Below are 15,183 nucleotides of genomic sequence, written 5' to 3' on the forward strand. Positions count from 1 at the left end.
ACCCTAACCTGCATAGTTAACCTAATTAACATAATTAAGCCTTTAAATGTCACTTTAAGCTGTATAGAAGTGTCTTGAAGAATATCTAGTCTGATATTATTTACTGTCATCATGACAAAGAGAAAATAAATCAGTGATTAGAGATGAGTTAGTACCACTATAATGATTAGAAATGTGTAAAAGAAATCTGCTCTCTGATACACAGAAATTGTGGGAAAAAATAAACAAGGGGGACGAATAATTCTGACTTCAACTGTATAAGGAAGCCAACTGATGTGTGAAATTAATGGGTCCAAAAACATTTATGCATAGACCACCTTTACAATAATACTGAAATAAAAATGTATATAACATAACGTTTATGTTTTACAAAATAATACAAATATAAATGTATTAAAAACCATAACATATGACGACTGTCATGACAATAACTGTTGTTATTATGCAAATCATCAAAATAAAATGTTCAATATTCCAAAAATATTATGAAAATAACTAAACTGTAAGTGAGCCTATATACTATAATTACTAAATATGACACAAATATATTTTTAAAAATCTATCAATTGTTTCCTCACATTTTATCTCAAACATGAAAATAAAGGCACATGATATGTATTCAAATTAATCTTAAAGTAACTTAAAAATATATATTTTTAAAGGCCCTCTTGTTTTTGGAGCATACATAGGCTGGATGTATATGTAAAAACAGTCTTTAAAATGGATGTGTGTGTGTGTGTGTGTGTGTGTGTGTGTGTGTGTGTGTGTGTGTGTGTGTGTGTGTGTGTGTGTGTGTGTGTGTGTTAAATTGGCCAGGTTTCTCGACAGCAGACGTGTACCTCATTTAAAACCGTGAACTCGGTCGCCTCGAGCTCTTGAATTGAGTCGTGATCGGTGGGGATTTTCTCCGGTTTTCCAGCAGATCATCTGTCATGTCGGGCACTCGCTCGTGTCTCCGTGATCACAGTACGGAAAGACTCAAACTCGTGACAGAGACGGAACCGCCGCTCGGTATCTGTCACTCAGTCCTCCATCACGGCGGCAATGAAGCGCGCGCGCGGGAATCCTGTGTCAGAGCGCTTCAATTGGAATTCCGCCGCTGTCCGGGTCTCAACCGACAGGGCAAATCCCCGTTCCGAGCCACTCACACGTTCCTCCGAGAAAACCCAGCAGCCTTAATATCTCAGTGCACTTCCAGAGATAGAAAGAGTCCATTTTTATCAAGCGTGCTGCAGGGAAAGTCATGAGTCTATCACACTGTCCTTGAGAAGCGCAGTAATGAGCGGTTTCGCGGGAAAAGCCGTTAACGGTCTCGCAGCGATATTCAAAATTTAAAATAAATAAATAAGTAACGGACGACCAGAGCGTTTTCCCTCAACGGCAGCTGCAGACGGAAGATAAACTTAAGCGTGGACTGCAGGAGCTGATAAGATATCACATTTACTGGTTATTATGAGGGAGAATCAAGAGCGCTTCGTTTTCCAGACGTTTGTCGATGTTTCAGGACAGTTTCGCTCATCTCAGCTGTCATTCTCGTGTAAAATCGATTGTGTTTTTGGCTCCATCTGTTGAATTAAACCACTGAGGCCTGTTGCATCAACTGCTAGTTGTACAGGTTAGTCAGGTGTTTATCAGGGTTTTTATGTGGAATTAAACAACCCTAAATCTTCTCTGACATTGATTCCAGACCTGTATGGCATTTTGCCTGTTAAACACAACACATTTATGGCTTGATTTCTCCAAAATATTAAAATGGCGGATAAGTTATAAAGAGCTCACAGAAACTGTTCAACGGTAAACTCTAGATAGGATACAACTGCAGATATGCACATCAATATAGCTGCATTTTTTATGACACAATATAACAATAATTTATTATTTTACAGTACTGTGATGGTTGAGTTTAGGGTAGGGGTAGACGTTAAAAACACAATTTATTGGGTAATATAATAGATAACAAAAGTAATACTCTGTACAATTACTAGTTTTACATTACTGTGATGGTTGGTTTTAGGGTTGGGGTGGGGGTAGACGTTAAAAATAAAATGTATTGGGTAATTTAAATGACAAATAATACTCTTTAAAATTGCTGTTTTTACGTTACTGTGATGGTTGGGATTAGGGTTAGGGTGGGGGGAACGTCAAAAATAAAATGTATTGGGTAATTTAATAAATAACATGAGTGATACTCTGCACAACTACTGTTTTTACATTACTGTGACAGTTGGGTTTAGGGTTGGGGAGGAGGTAGACAATAATATAATTTGAAATTAAATAATTTTCGTTACATTCTGGCCGCAACCATATCTGATCCAGCAACATCCCTGTACAACTCAAGTCATGTATCGAAGCTTCTATGTTGTCACAAAATGTTCATCTTTTTATCTCATAAATGTGAGTATATTATTACTTGAGTTCATAAATGTGAATTCTGTTTACATGTTGTGACGTAAACTTAATGTATTGAGAAAAAGTATTGCTAAATGTAAACATTTGAGAGAAAACATGATGCAAGTTAGTTTTGGCAGTTTTTCACACTTTCACATGTTCAGCTTTTTTGTAGAAGTTTTTGACTTTTTTATGTTTCTATTCTTAAAACTCTCACATGATTTCTTGCAGTTCTGATTCATCACTGTTCTCAGTTTGTAACTTGCAATTCTGAGAAGTTATTTTTTAATAATTCAGACCTTTTTCTTGTTCTTATTTTACATCACATTTCTCAGTTTATACCTTGCAATCCAGATTAGTTTTTTATGACTTTTTCCTTGTTTTTAAGTCTCACAGTTCAAATGATTACATCTCTAATGTTTTATCTCACCATTCTGCCTTTTTTCTTGCAATTTTGATTTGATCACAATTCTGAGTTAATAAATACCTCGCAAATCTGACTTTATATCGAGAATGTTTTTTACAATTCAGATTTTATAACTTTCTGTTCTGAATTTATTAGTTTCTGAACATAATATCAGCCAGAACACATAATATGTACATAATAAATAATGCTACTGTTTGTAATTGTAATGTTTTATTAGGTTTTAAACTCTTGTAAATATGTTGGTAACACTTTAGTTTAGGTAACTTCTGGCTTATGACAATTTCTAAAATAATTGAATTAATTTTCCTTCGGCTTAGTCCCTTATTTATCAGGGGTATCCACAGCGGAACGAACCACCAACTATTCCATCATATGTTTAACACAGCGGATGCCCTTCCAGCTGCAACCCAGTACTGGGAAACACCCATACACTCATTCACACACACACACACACACAATCACACTCTCATACACTACGGCCAGTGTAGTTGATCAGTTCCCCTATAGCGCATGTGTTTGGACTGTGGGGGAAATCGGAGCACCTGAAGGAAACCCACGCCAACACACAGAGAACATGCAAACTCCACACAGAAATGCCAACTGGCCCAGCCGAGACTCGTACCAGCCACCTTCTTGCTGTGAGGCCACAGTGCAACACCACTGAGCCACCACGCCTCCCAAATAAACTGTTTATTAGCACTTATGAAGTATGATCTGATTTTCCATCCCTAATTCTATACACAATACCTAAAGCCAACTACTATACTATTAATAAGCAGGTAATTAGTAGTTTATTGAGCTTAAAGTCTTTATTTTTATTTGTTGTTTATTATTGTTATTAATAAATGGATAGTTACTTAAATTAAAGTGACCATAGTTTATTGTATTACATATATAAATTAGCCATGAATTACCCTGTTAAATCTATATTTAAAATCCTGACTCAGATTAGCATTGCAGCACTGAATGGGGTGGAGCTTCATGCTGTCATTCAAACATCCAGCCAATCAGATTCCTCCGCAGGATCTCCTGTGCGGTTTTTAATAGCGAGCAGAAGCCGTACTATCAGCTCCCCGACAGTCGTAGCATCTGCCGCCGTGGGTTTCTCTCTCTGATAGTAAATTGGTCATTTAGGAGCCAGCTGGAATCAGGCCGGTGCATGCTGGGATTCCTCCGTCCCGCCGCTGGGGCCCGCTGGGCACATATGGCCCCTGTGCCAGATCTGGCCCAACACTGGAGCCGCTCCACAACAGGCTTTTATTATATTTATAACACTCCAGATATTATTACAGTCCTGTCAGGAACATTCATGACCACAAGGATATTTTTCTTTATTCATTAGCTGAAACTGACCACAACGCAGGAGCTTATTAGTGCAATGTAAACAAGTTCTCAACATTGAAAGGGTTTAATGTGTGCATGTGTATGTTTACATGTATCATTTCAACTTTTGAAAATGATTATTTTTCTCCATTTCTCAGTGAATATAGACTATATATTGTGGTGCATTTAAACAAATCAGTTTTATTAAATGGTTATATTCATTAAAATAATAGTTTGATCACCGAACATCGATAGGAATAGAAAGATAATACATTTACGTGTAAACCAGCTATTTCACAAAAAAATAAATAAATACTAACTACTAAATTTTAACTAATGTTTCTCTTAATTTTTATTGTTTATTAAAATTGTCTGTAGTTTTATTTCCCCCAATATATTCATTTGGTTGTTCTTATTTTTGTACTGTAATCTTAATTTTTTTTCTTACATTAGTTTATTGTTTTTGTATAGTTGTTAGTAGAATCCATTTTTATTTATGCAATTCTGTAATGATTTCACTTAATGCTATTTATTTACAATTTCTTGTTAAATTTATACATATTTTGTAATAACACTGAACTGTTTTACCTAATTTTAATTATGTATTTATTTATTTTTTAACCTTTTAGTGTTTGTTTATATATATTTATTTATTTATATATATATATATATATATATATATATATATATATATATATATATATATATATATATATATATATATATATATATATAATTATTATTATTATTTCTTACAATTTTCCTCAATTTAGCTTTGTCATGTTTTTCCATTTTGCATTTATTCATTAATTTAATAATTCATTCTCATTTTAGTGCTGTAATTTTTATTATCCACATCATTCACTCTTTATTTATTTATTTACATATTTTCTATAAACATTCCAAGTTAAAAAAATACTTTTTATTTTAGTGCTGTAATGTCATTCACATCTTTCCTTCTTTATTTACAAATTTCTTTTTTATTAACATTCCCAGTTTTAAAAATTTTGCATTATACCGTCCATTTTGCATTTATTCATTAATTTAATAATTCATTCTCATTTTAGTGCTGTAATTTTTATTATTTACATCACTCACACTTTATTTACTTATTTTTATTTTCTATAAACATTCCCTGTTTAAAAGAATCCCTGATTTATTTATTTATTCTTAATATAGTGCTGTAAGGCTCACTATTCATTAAATTTACTCTTTATTTATCTATTTTTATCTTTAAAAAATTATTTAGGTATTTATTTAATTATTTATTCTCTTTTTAGTTCTGCACTTTATGCCATTTTACTATTTAATTTAATTTTTCTAACTATTCCCATCAGCCCAGATTTATTTCAGCACCAAAAATCAACATTCCCAGTTTAAAAAAACTTGACTTATTTGTTTATTAATTTATTTAATCAATCATTCATTCTCATGACAGTGCTGTAAGGCTTATTATTCATATCATTTACTCTTTATTTACTTATTTTTATGTACGCTGTAAAGAATGCAGGCTTCTACACCATTCCTTCATGCTGTTCCAACACAAAACAAATAAGTTAACTTAATTGTTTTTACAAATTTACAATTTTTTAAGTTAATTGAACATAAAATTATTTGGTTTTTACAAAAAGGCATCAAGAATTGTGTTTATTCTGCTCATTATAAATAAGTCGTTTGAACAAGCGGCAAAAATATTTCTTGAGTGTATAAAAAAATGATTTAGGCATTTATTTAATGATTAATTCTCATTTTAGTGCTGCCCTTTGTGTCATTTTACTATTTAATTTAGTTTTTGTAACTGTTCCCATCAGCCCAGATTTATTTCAGCATCTAAAATAGTGTCTCTGCACAGATCGGTTGTCCCCCTAAAATGTAAGTTTCTTCATCATTAAAAGCCCCTTGGACTTTGAATATACGTAAAAGAGGCAGCGATAATATTCTTTAACCATGTTTTACCGAAGGAAAAAGCCCAGTCAAATATATCCAGAGTGATTTAATGAGCATAAATCTCCATTTTCAGCCTGCAGCTTCAGGCCTTCTCTCCAATGTCGACTCCAAACTGGCCTCCATGAATTGTTGATCAAACGCAGCGTGTGTGTTGGACGTTTTCCCGAATGCTGAGCACATAATCCGCAGAATCAGCCCCATCAGCAGATCTGGGCCGAAAGGGAAACCTCGCCACGGCCAACAAAAACTCGACTTTTTGCACCGAAACAAGCCGTACATGAGTGTAATCCTCCAGGAGGAGAGATTGATGAAGAGAGCGTGCTGAGATTGATCAAACTACTCCTGTAAATCTGTTCGCTAATGCAGAGCTTTATCTACTGAAAGTACACTGCAAACAATGCCTACCAGTCTAAATATCTAAACACTCCTAAATCAAGAAGCACTTACTGGACGAGCAAAACAATATTGAGTTGTTTTCAGAAATATTGAGTCAAAATGAGGAGAGTTTTTCCCTAAAATAAGTTCAATCTGACAAGTAGGGGTGAGTGAAATAATGTTTTTTCAAAGCGAAAACAAGATTATATTTAGTTTTTTGGCTTAGTCCCTTTAATAATCCGGGGTCGCCACAGTGGAATGAACCGCCAACTTATCCAGCATATGTTTTGAGAGGGGTCTGGATGCAGACCTGGTGCAGTGCAATCCAATGCTTTTTAATGGGCTCACCTACGCCCCCCCTAACCCCACCCCTCACAGTGACATCACTCACTCCATTTGAGTGCACTGTGTCTGACAATGCATCACTGAGTGATGCAATCTCACTTGCATCATAAAGTCTGCATCCAGATACTATTGTATGTTTTACACAGCGGATGCCCTTCTGGCTGCAACCCATCACTGGGAAACACCCATACACACTCAATCACACACACACACACTGCAGACAATTTAGCTTACCCTATTCACCTATAGCGCATGTGTTTGGACTGTGGGGGAAACCGGAGCACCCGGAAACTCACGACAACAGGGAGAACATGCAAACTCCACACAGAAACACCAACTGACCCAGCTGAGGCTCGAACCTGCAACCTTCTTGCTGTGAGGCGATTGTGCTACCCATTGTGCCACCATGTTACCCTTGTTCTGGCTTTTTACAGAATATCACAATGTTATTACAGTTCTAGAGGCTTTCACAGTGTGTTTTAGTGCTGTTCTGTTTATCATTTACTTTTTTAACTTCTATTCCCTCACCCCTGATTCATTTATTCATTATTCTCTAAGCACAAATCAAGTGTTCCCTAAAAAATGTCTATTTTGTTTATCATTAAAAAGCTTTTTCTTAAAACAACCAAAATAATCTGCCGTTGGGGGAAGCAAAATAATAATATTAAAAAGCGAAAACAAGATTATTCTGCGGACCCCACTGGCAGATTATTGAGCTTGTTTTGGCGAAAACTCTTCATTTTGACAGTCTCTTGTGTTTGTCTAGAAAATACTTCTTGATTTAAGAGTTTGTAGATATTTGGACTAGAAACCAGACAGAACCTCTCAGTTAAAGGCTGTTTCAGTGTAGAGTTGGCTGGCTGTTTTCTTGGCTCATCTGTAATTGAATAATCAAATCCTAATCCTGCGTTTCATTAGGCTGGAAACAAACTCAGTATTGATGTCTGTGACAGAGAAATGCTTAGAGAAGTCAGATTAAATCTACGTTTATGCACTGGAAAAAAATCTAAATTGGCATTTCGGGTCATTCAGAATACACAGTTTGTAGATATATACAGTTGAAGTCAGAATTATTAGCGCCCCTGAATTATTAGCGCCCCTGTTTATTTTTTTCACCAATTTCTGTTTAACGGAGAGCAGATGTTTTCAGCACATTTCTAATCATAATAGTGTTAATAAATCATCTCTAATTACTGATTTATTTCCTCTTTGTCATGATGACAGTAAATAATATTAGACTAGATATTCTTCAAGACACTTCTATACAGCTTAAAGTGACATTTAAAGGCTTCACTAGGGCAATTAGGGTATTTAGGCAGGTTAGGGTAATTAGGCAAGTCATTGTAAAATGATGGTTTGTTCTGGAGACTATTGAAAAAGAAATTAGCTTAAAGGGGCTAATAATTTTGTCCTTAAAATGGTGTTTAAAAAATTAAAAAAAGCTTTTATTCCAGCCGAAATAAAACAAATAAGACTCCTGAAGAAAAAATGTTATCAGACATACTGTGAACATTTCCTCAATCTGTTAAAATAATTTGGGAAATATTTAAAATAATCAAATCAAATCAAAGAGGGGCTAATAAATCTGACTTCAACTGTGTGTGTATATATATATATACAGAATATTGCATATTTACAGAATATTTGCCATTTTAGTGAGAAAAAAATCTGTAATTATTTCCTTCCCTTCGGCTTAGTCTCTTTATTCATCAGGAGTCAATGAATGTGCTGTAAATATAAATTAAAATCACAGTCACAAAACAAATAAACCAGATTTGTGAGAATAAAGACAAAAACTGAGAGTCTATAAAAGCTTGCAATTGCAATTCAATTAAATTGTGATAAAATTATAGGCGGTAAAAAGAAAAACATCATTATTTTGATATAAAATCACAGTCACTTAATTCTTTTATGCTGCACATTGACATTTTCTCATGTTTTCTGAGGAATCTTCCAATGAAGTGAACAAAAAGACTTTCTTCCAAATGCAAAGAATATGATTATTTAATGTTTCTGGCAATATCTCTGCATTTCTGAGAGATTTACATTTGATATGTTAGCTCCTCGAGTAAATATGTCCTGTGTTTGGCAGTGTACTGTAGTTGTTGAGAGTGAAATCTGCTGGTTCTGACTGAATTGCGGATGTGTTTTTCCTCCAGATTGAGTGTTTTTCTGCTGCGGGACAGAATCTCCATCTGCACACACACTCTGATGACCTCTGACCCCTGAAGATGCTGCAGGTGAACCATATATACACAACATATACGACACCGCTCAATATAATATACATCTACAGTTCAACATGAACTCTTTATTTGCCAAATATGTCCCGAGTGCTGCTGTTTCCCAGAGTATTATATTTCCCCATTATATTATATAAGGCCATCAAATGCCATTCAGTCAATTTCCTTCAGCTGAGTCCCTTTATTCATCAGGGGTCACCACAGCGGAATGAACCGCCAACTATTCCGGCATACATTTTACACAGCGGATGCCCTTCCAGTTGCAACCCAGTACTGGAAAACACCCAAACACACTTATTCTCACACACACACACACACACACTCACACTACGGCCAGTGTAGTTGATCAGTTTCCCTATAGCGCATGTGTTTGGACTGTGGGGGAAACCGGAGCACCCGGAGGAAACCCACACCAACACGGGGAGAACATGCAAACTCCACACAGAAACACCAACTGACATTAATATTTAAAAAATGTAAACAAAGAACCAGTGTAATGCATAACTAATGCAGAATTAATTGTTAATTATTATTAATGTTAAATTAACTTTAAGATTCTTCAGCTCTATAGCATTATAGTGATTTGTTGTATGCAATATTTAGTGGAAAACAGATTTTCTATTAAAATAATCGGTCTAAATGACAATATTTTATTTAAAAAGTGAAAATAAATCAGGCTATATTTATAACATTTTTTGTGTATGTATATATCTGTGTGTTTGAGGCAAAATGAAAAGCAACACAATTAGCCCTCCTGTGAAAATTGAATTATTTCTCAAATATTTTTCACAGTATTTCTTCTTATATTTATTTTTCCAAACAAAGTTTAATTTATTTTGATTTGGCTGCAATAAAAAAAAAAAAAAATATATATATATATATATATATATATATATATTGTAAAGAATGTTAAAAAATAGAAAAATTATATTAAAATATGTGTCAAAATCGTGGACAAAAGAAATGAGTTATTTAAACCATTAAGTTTAGATATGTGTGGAAAAATCATTGTTAAACAGCACTTGTGAAAAACAATTACAATGTAATTAATAATTAATGATTAATTAATTAATGATATATTTTATTAAATGCACAGCACTCAATCACATATAGAAGCTCATAAAACCTTTGGTGTTTAGTATACATTTACATCATTTTATGGTTTCATCATTAATAAAAGCTGAATATCGTCTGCAGGAGTATTTAAAATATGCTATATTGTGTAGAAGATGTTTTCAATGTAACATTTCCCTCAAAAATCCTATCTTTAGTAGCTATTTTAAAACAATTTATGTCATGATCATACCAAAATAAACAGCTGATAATTGTATTAAATCAAAATTAAATCATATTCAGGTTTATAATAATCTATCAACTTAAAGCACTCAATGATTGGCAGGGATGAAGATCGTACGGCCCCATCTGATTGGTTAAATTTGGATAAACAACAATGCATGCAGCACACAAATGCTTGTCATATAAATGTAATGTATCACCTCTCTGCAAGACAGACACTGCTTTAACTATAATCATAATAACAATAATAAATTGATGTATTTAGAGACTTTAGTCGTGGTCAAGGATTTAATTCTCTCTGATATTGTGTGGCTCTTTCACAGCTTCAAGGTGAGGCCGTAAACCTCTATAAAACATCTCTAAACCATCTATAAATCATCCATAAATCATGAAAAATGAAGAAACCAGAGTTTGACGCAGATGGATGAGAGTCAATAAACAGGAGACTTCAGGTAATATGATGACGTTAAACACATTTATTGGCCATTTCTGTCCTTCATTTCTTTTGCTACAGCAGATATTTATCATTTAACACGTAAAAATTAATCACATTTAGTGAAATCATCACAATAAAATGCTGGAAACGTGATGTTTTAAGTGTCACTGAAGAATTGGTTAGTTTTCCAGTGGATTTCCTTACAATTTAAGAAATATCACGTTTGTGTTGTATATTTTATTTATTGTTTCATTTTATGAACTAATATATATATATATATATATATATATATATATATATATATATATATATATATATGATGAATGATGGGATATAGTCTGAATTGAGACAGAAATGATCGGAAAAAAGTCAGAATTACAGCATCATGAAATAACAATCCGGGAAAAAAAGTGAAAAATGCAACATCGGCTATCCAACATTGGAAAGACATAATTGTAACAGCTGATAAATTTGCAATTGTAAAAAATAAAAAGTGTGAATAGCAAGATATTAAGTTAGAAATACAAAATAAAAAAGTGAAAAAATGATCAGAAGTGCGATAGCTGATAAACACACAAATATAAAAGAATATTTCAATTATCAGTGCGACGGCTGATAAACCAACACAATCTCATGGCAATTTGTAGCTTTTTGATGTAATGGCTAATTCATACGAATTCGTATGATCTTATTTGTACAATTTTGTGCGATTTGCACATCCCCCAAGTAACGGTTGGGTTTAGGGGCGGGGTTGGGTGCCTCGCCTCCATTTTAAAATCGTACATTTTCGTACGACTGAACATTTTTATACGAATTAGCCACTAAACTGGCGAATCGTGAAGTAGTTACGTTTCCTCATGAGATCAGGCTGGTTAAACACACAATAAAAAATATAAAGTCTGATTTGGTCGAGATAGTAAGTGCAAATCGAAACACTGTGTAAAAAAAGTAACAAATGTGAAAAATAATCAACAAATAAACAAACAATAGTGAAAATATTAAGTTTGAATTGAGAGATATTAATTTCGAATTGAAACATTGCGTAGAAAATAAAGTGAAAAAATTATCAGAAGTGCTACAGCTGATAAACACACAAATGTGAAAAATATAAAAATTATCAGAAGTGCTACAGCTGATAAACACACAAATGTGAAAAATATAAAAATTATCAGAATTGCGACGCTCAACCAGAATAATCTCATGGCAAATCATAACTTTTTGATGTAATGGCTAATTCGTATGAATTTTTTATGATCTTATTCGTACAATTTTTTTGCGATTTGACGGTTGGGTTTAGGGGCGGGGTTGGGTGCCTCGCCTCATTTTTAAAATCGTACATTTTTGTACAAACGTAAAGTAGTTACGTTTCCCTGTGAGATTAGGCTTTATAAACACACAATAAAAGCTATGAAGTCTGATTTGCCAGATAGTAAGTGCTAAATTGAGAGATATTAAGTTCAAATTGAAACATTGCGTAAAAAATAAAGTGAAAAAATGAACAGAAGTCTGATAATAACAATTATTAAAATATAAAGTCTGAATTGCAAGATTTTAAGTTACAATCAAAACAATGCATAAAAAGATAATACGTGTGAAAAATAATCAGCTGATAAACACAGTTCGGAAAAATATCAAGTTTATATTGCGAGATTTTAAGTTAGAATTGTAACATTGAGTAAAAAAAAAAAGAAAAAACGTGAGAAAATTATTATTAAGTGCGCCAGCCGATATACACAAATATAAAAACTACAAAGTCTGAATTACAAGATATTAAATTAGAATCGACACATTGTGTAAAAAAAATTTATATTAAATAATAAAAAATTGTATAGTAAATAAATACTACTAAAAACATAAACAATGAGTTTGTAATTGTGTGGAAAAAGTCTAAATTGCAGACAATAAATAAACTCAAATTTGAAAAATAATAAGTCTGAGTTGTGAGGAAAAAATTTTAAAAAATGAAAAAGTAAAAAAAAGAAGTCCAGCAGTTGATAAACACACAATTATAAAAAATAAATTTTGAATTGCGAGATATTAAGTTAGAATTGAAACCTTGAATAAAAAATAACAAACTTGTGAAAATGATCAGAAGTGCGACAGCCGATAAACAAAGTTATAAAAACGATGAAGTCTGATTTGCGAGATATTAAGCTAGAATTGAAACCTTGCGTAAAAAAGTTACTAATGTGAAAAATAATAAACTAAGAAACAGATAATAAACACACAATAGTAAAAAATATCAAGTCTGACTTGAGAAATCGGCAGAGTTGAAATGTAGTCGAAATAAATTCGTAATTGTACAGAGAAAAAAACGTTCAAATTGCAAGAAAAAGTCAGAATTACGACCTTTAAATTTTAAATTACAAAAAAAGGTACTTGTGTACTTAAAATTGTTAGAAATAATGAGAAATTTTTGCAAATCTTAATTGCATGATTGGTTATAATATCAGTAAAATATTAGTAAATTTATAAGACTGAAAAACATTCATGATCATCCAATTTTATAATATTGGCCATGAAAAAACAAACAAACAAAAAAACGGTGTAACCATACGGCTAAACATTTCCTGTTCTGTTTCACACATGCTTTTTCCACAAACTTTTATTTAAATATTCATGAAGCATTAGCCAAAGAGTGCCACGAATGAAGATAATGCGCTTCTTAGCCGTCAGCGAGTGCAGTTTGTGACTGATATCTGCGTCTTTAAAACACTTCCACACGCTGACCTGAAGGAAAGCAGCCGTGTTTCCCACAACGACCTCCACGCCTGCTTAATATTCATGAGGCCGCCTGACGCTCTGCTGAATATTCATGTAATATTCAAAACCTACAGGAGCAGGATGCGGCAGAGGAAATCGCTGCTCCTCACAGGGTTGCCAGGTGTTCGCAACAAAACTAGCGCAATAATGCTTAAATAATGCATGCCTCTCACATACATGCGTACAATACATCACTAACACCACTGTAAGCATTATACACAGCTTATTTAATATAAATGACAGAGTATTAATAACTATAAAGATTCTTAAAGCTGGGTTAACTGTGTCACTAGCTCTAGTTTACTCAGGGGATGTTTTTCTCCTCGAGTTTAATTATTTGAACTTAATTTAGGCAAATTTTGTGCATTCACAGCTAATGTGTTATGCATTCCGCATATTTCATGACACGCAGTTAGTAGTGCATCTCTATTTACGTTTGCATTGACTTTGTATGTAATTTACTAACGCAAATACTTAATTCCTTGTCCTTAATTCTCTGTGCTAACTGGTTTTCAAAAATATAATTAGTGTGTCTCCAAATCAGGAGTGGCCAAACTCAGTCCTGGAGGGCCGGTGTCCTGCAGATTTTACCTGCCTCAACACACCTGCACAGATGTTTCTAGAAAGCCTAGTAAGAGCTTGATTAGCTCGCCCAGGTGTGTCTGATTGGGTGGAGCTAAGCTTTGCAGGACACCGGCCCTCAGGACTGAGTTTGGGCACCCCTGCTCCAAATCATTGAATGCGAGTAATGCAGTTACCTGGATGCTCTACTAATGTTGTAGAAATCAGAAGTGTCGGTTTGTGCCAATGTTAATATTTAACGGCTAATAACGTCACAATACTTTAGATGTGAATGCAACTGCAAAGATGGTTTAAAAGTGTTTACAAACTACAAAAATGGCAGACTAATTCATTGGAGAGCATGTGATTGTTCATTTATTTGCAACTAGATTGTGAATTTTTATAAAGACATGTTTGGACATCTGAATGCATGATCATGCAAACACTTCAGAGATTTCTGTGCATGAAAGACTCACGAATGTCAGATGAAGCTGCTATGAAATCTCCAATATGACAGAAATGTGACGAGATGATTGACAGGGCGCTGTAACTAAGCAACAGCATGGTCCATTAATGAGGAAGTGTTGTGTCCCAAAGCTTGAACACACTCCTGTTACACACTCAATAGTATGGGCTTTTTGTTCACAATAAGCACATACTTTAAGGACGTAGTATAACTGAGAAGAATTGACCCGCAGGAAATGCAGATGGAGAACAACTCTGGCGAAACTGAACTCCAAATCTAAAATATTAATAAAAAAAATCATAATTTTCCCCCCAAAAACTCTAAAATAAACATGAAAAACGAATTAAACTGTAATTGACATGCATTTTTCTTTAAATTACAAATACTTTATAGAGTCTACATAAAATCAAATGTACATAGTTTATTTTGCTAATGCATTGTATTAAGGTAAATAATTAATCAGTAAATTAATCCTGTTAAAAACATTCATCTTTAATCAAAATCTGCACATGTGCTTCTGCTCTAGAGCAGCAGTCCTTCTCTGATGACTCTGATTGGGTAAAATATTCTTAGCCACACCCCCTCCAAACAAGCTGTATGCTGTGAATAAAAG

At 33.5% G+C, this 15,183-nt stretch overlaps 1 protein-coding gene and 1 long non-coding RNA gene across 2 annotated transcripts in view; one reads left to right on the plus strand and one right to left on the minus strand.

Moving 5' to 3' along the window:
- The window catches only part of twf1a (twinfilin actin-binding protein 1a), a 606,573-nt gene that overhangs the window by 72,303 nt on the left and 519,087 nt on the right, over positions 1-15,183 (minus strand). The window lies entirely within an intron of this gene.
- LOC137489307 (uncharacterized) lies at positions 801-10,796 on the plus strand. Its single transcript, XR_011008710.2, has 3 exons — positions 801-1,615; positions 8,965-9,045; positions 10,668-10,796. It is a non-coding gene; the product is annotated as an uncharacterized lncRNA (long non-coding RNA).

This window comes from Danio rerio, chromosome 25 (genome assembly GCF_049306965.1).
Source record: "Danio rerio strain Tuebingen ecotype United States chromosome 25, GRCz12tu, whole genome shotgun sequence".
Taxonomy (NCBI): domain Eukaryota; kingdom Metazoa; phylum Chordata; class Actinopteri; order Cypriniformes; family Danionidae; genus Danio; species Danio rerio.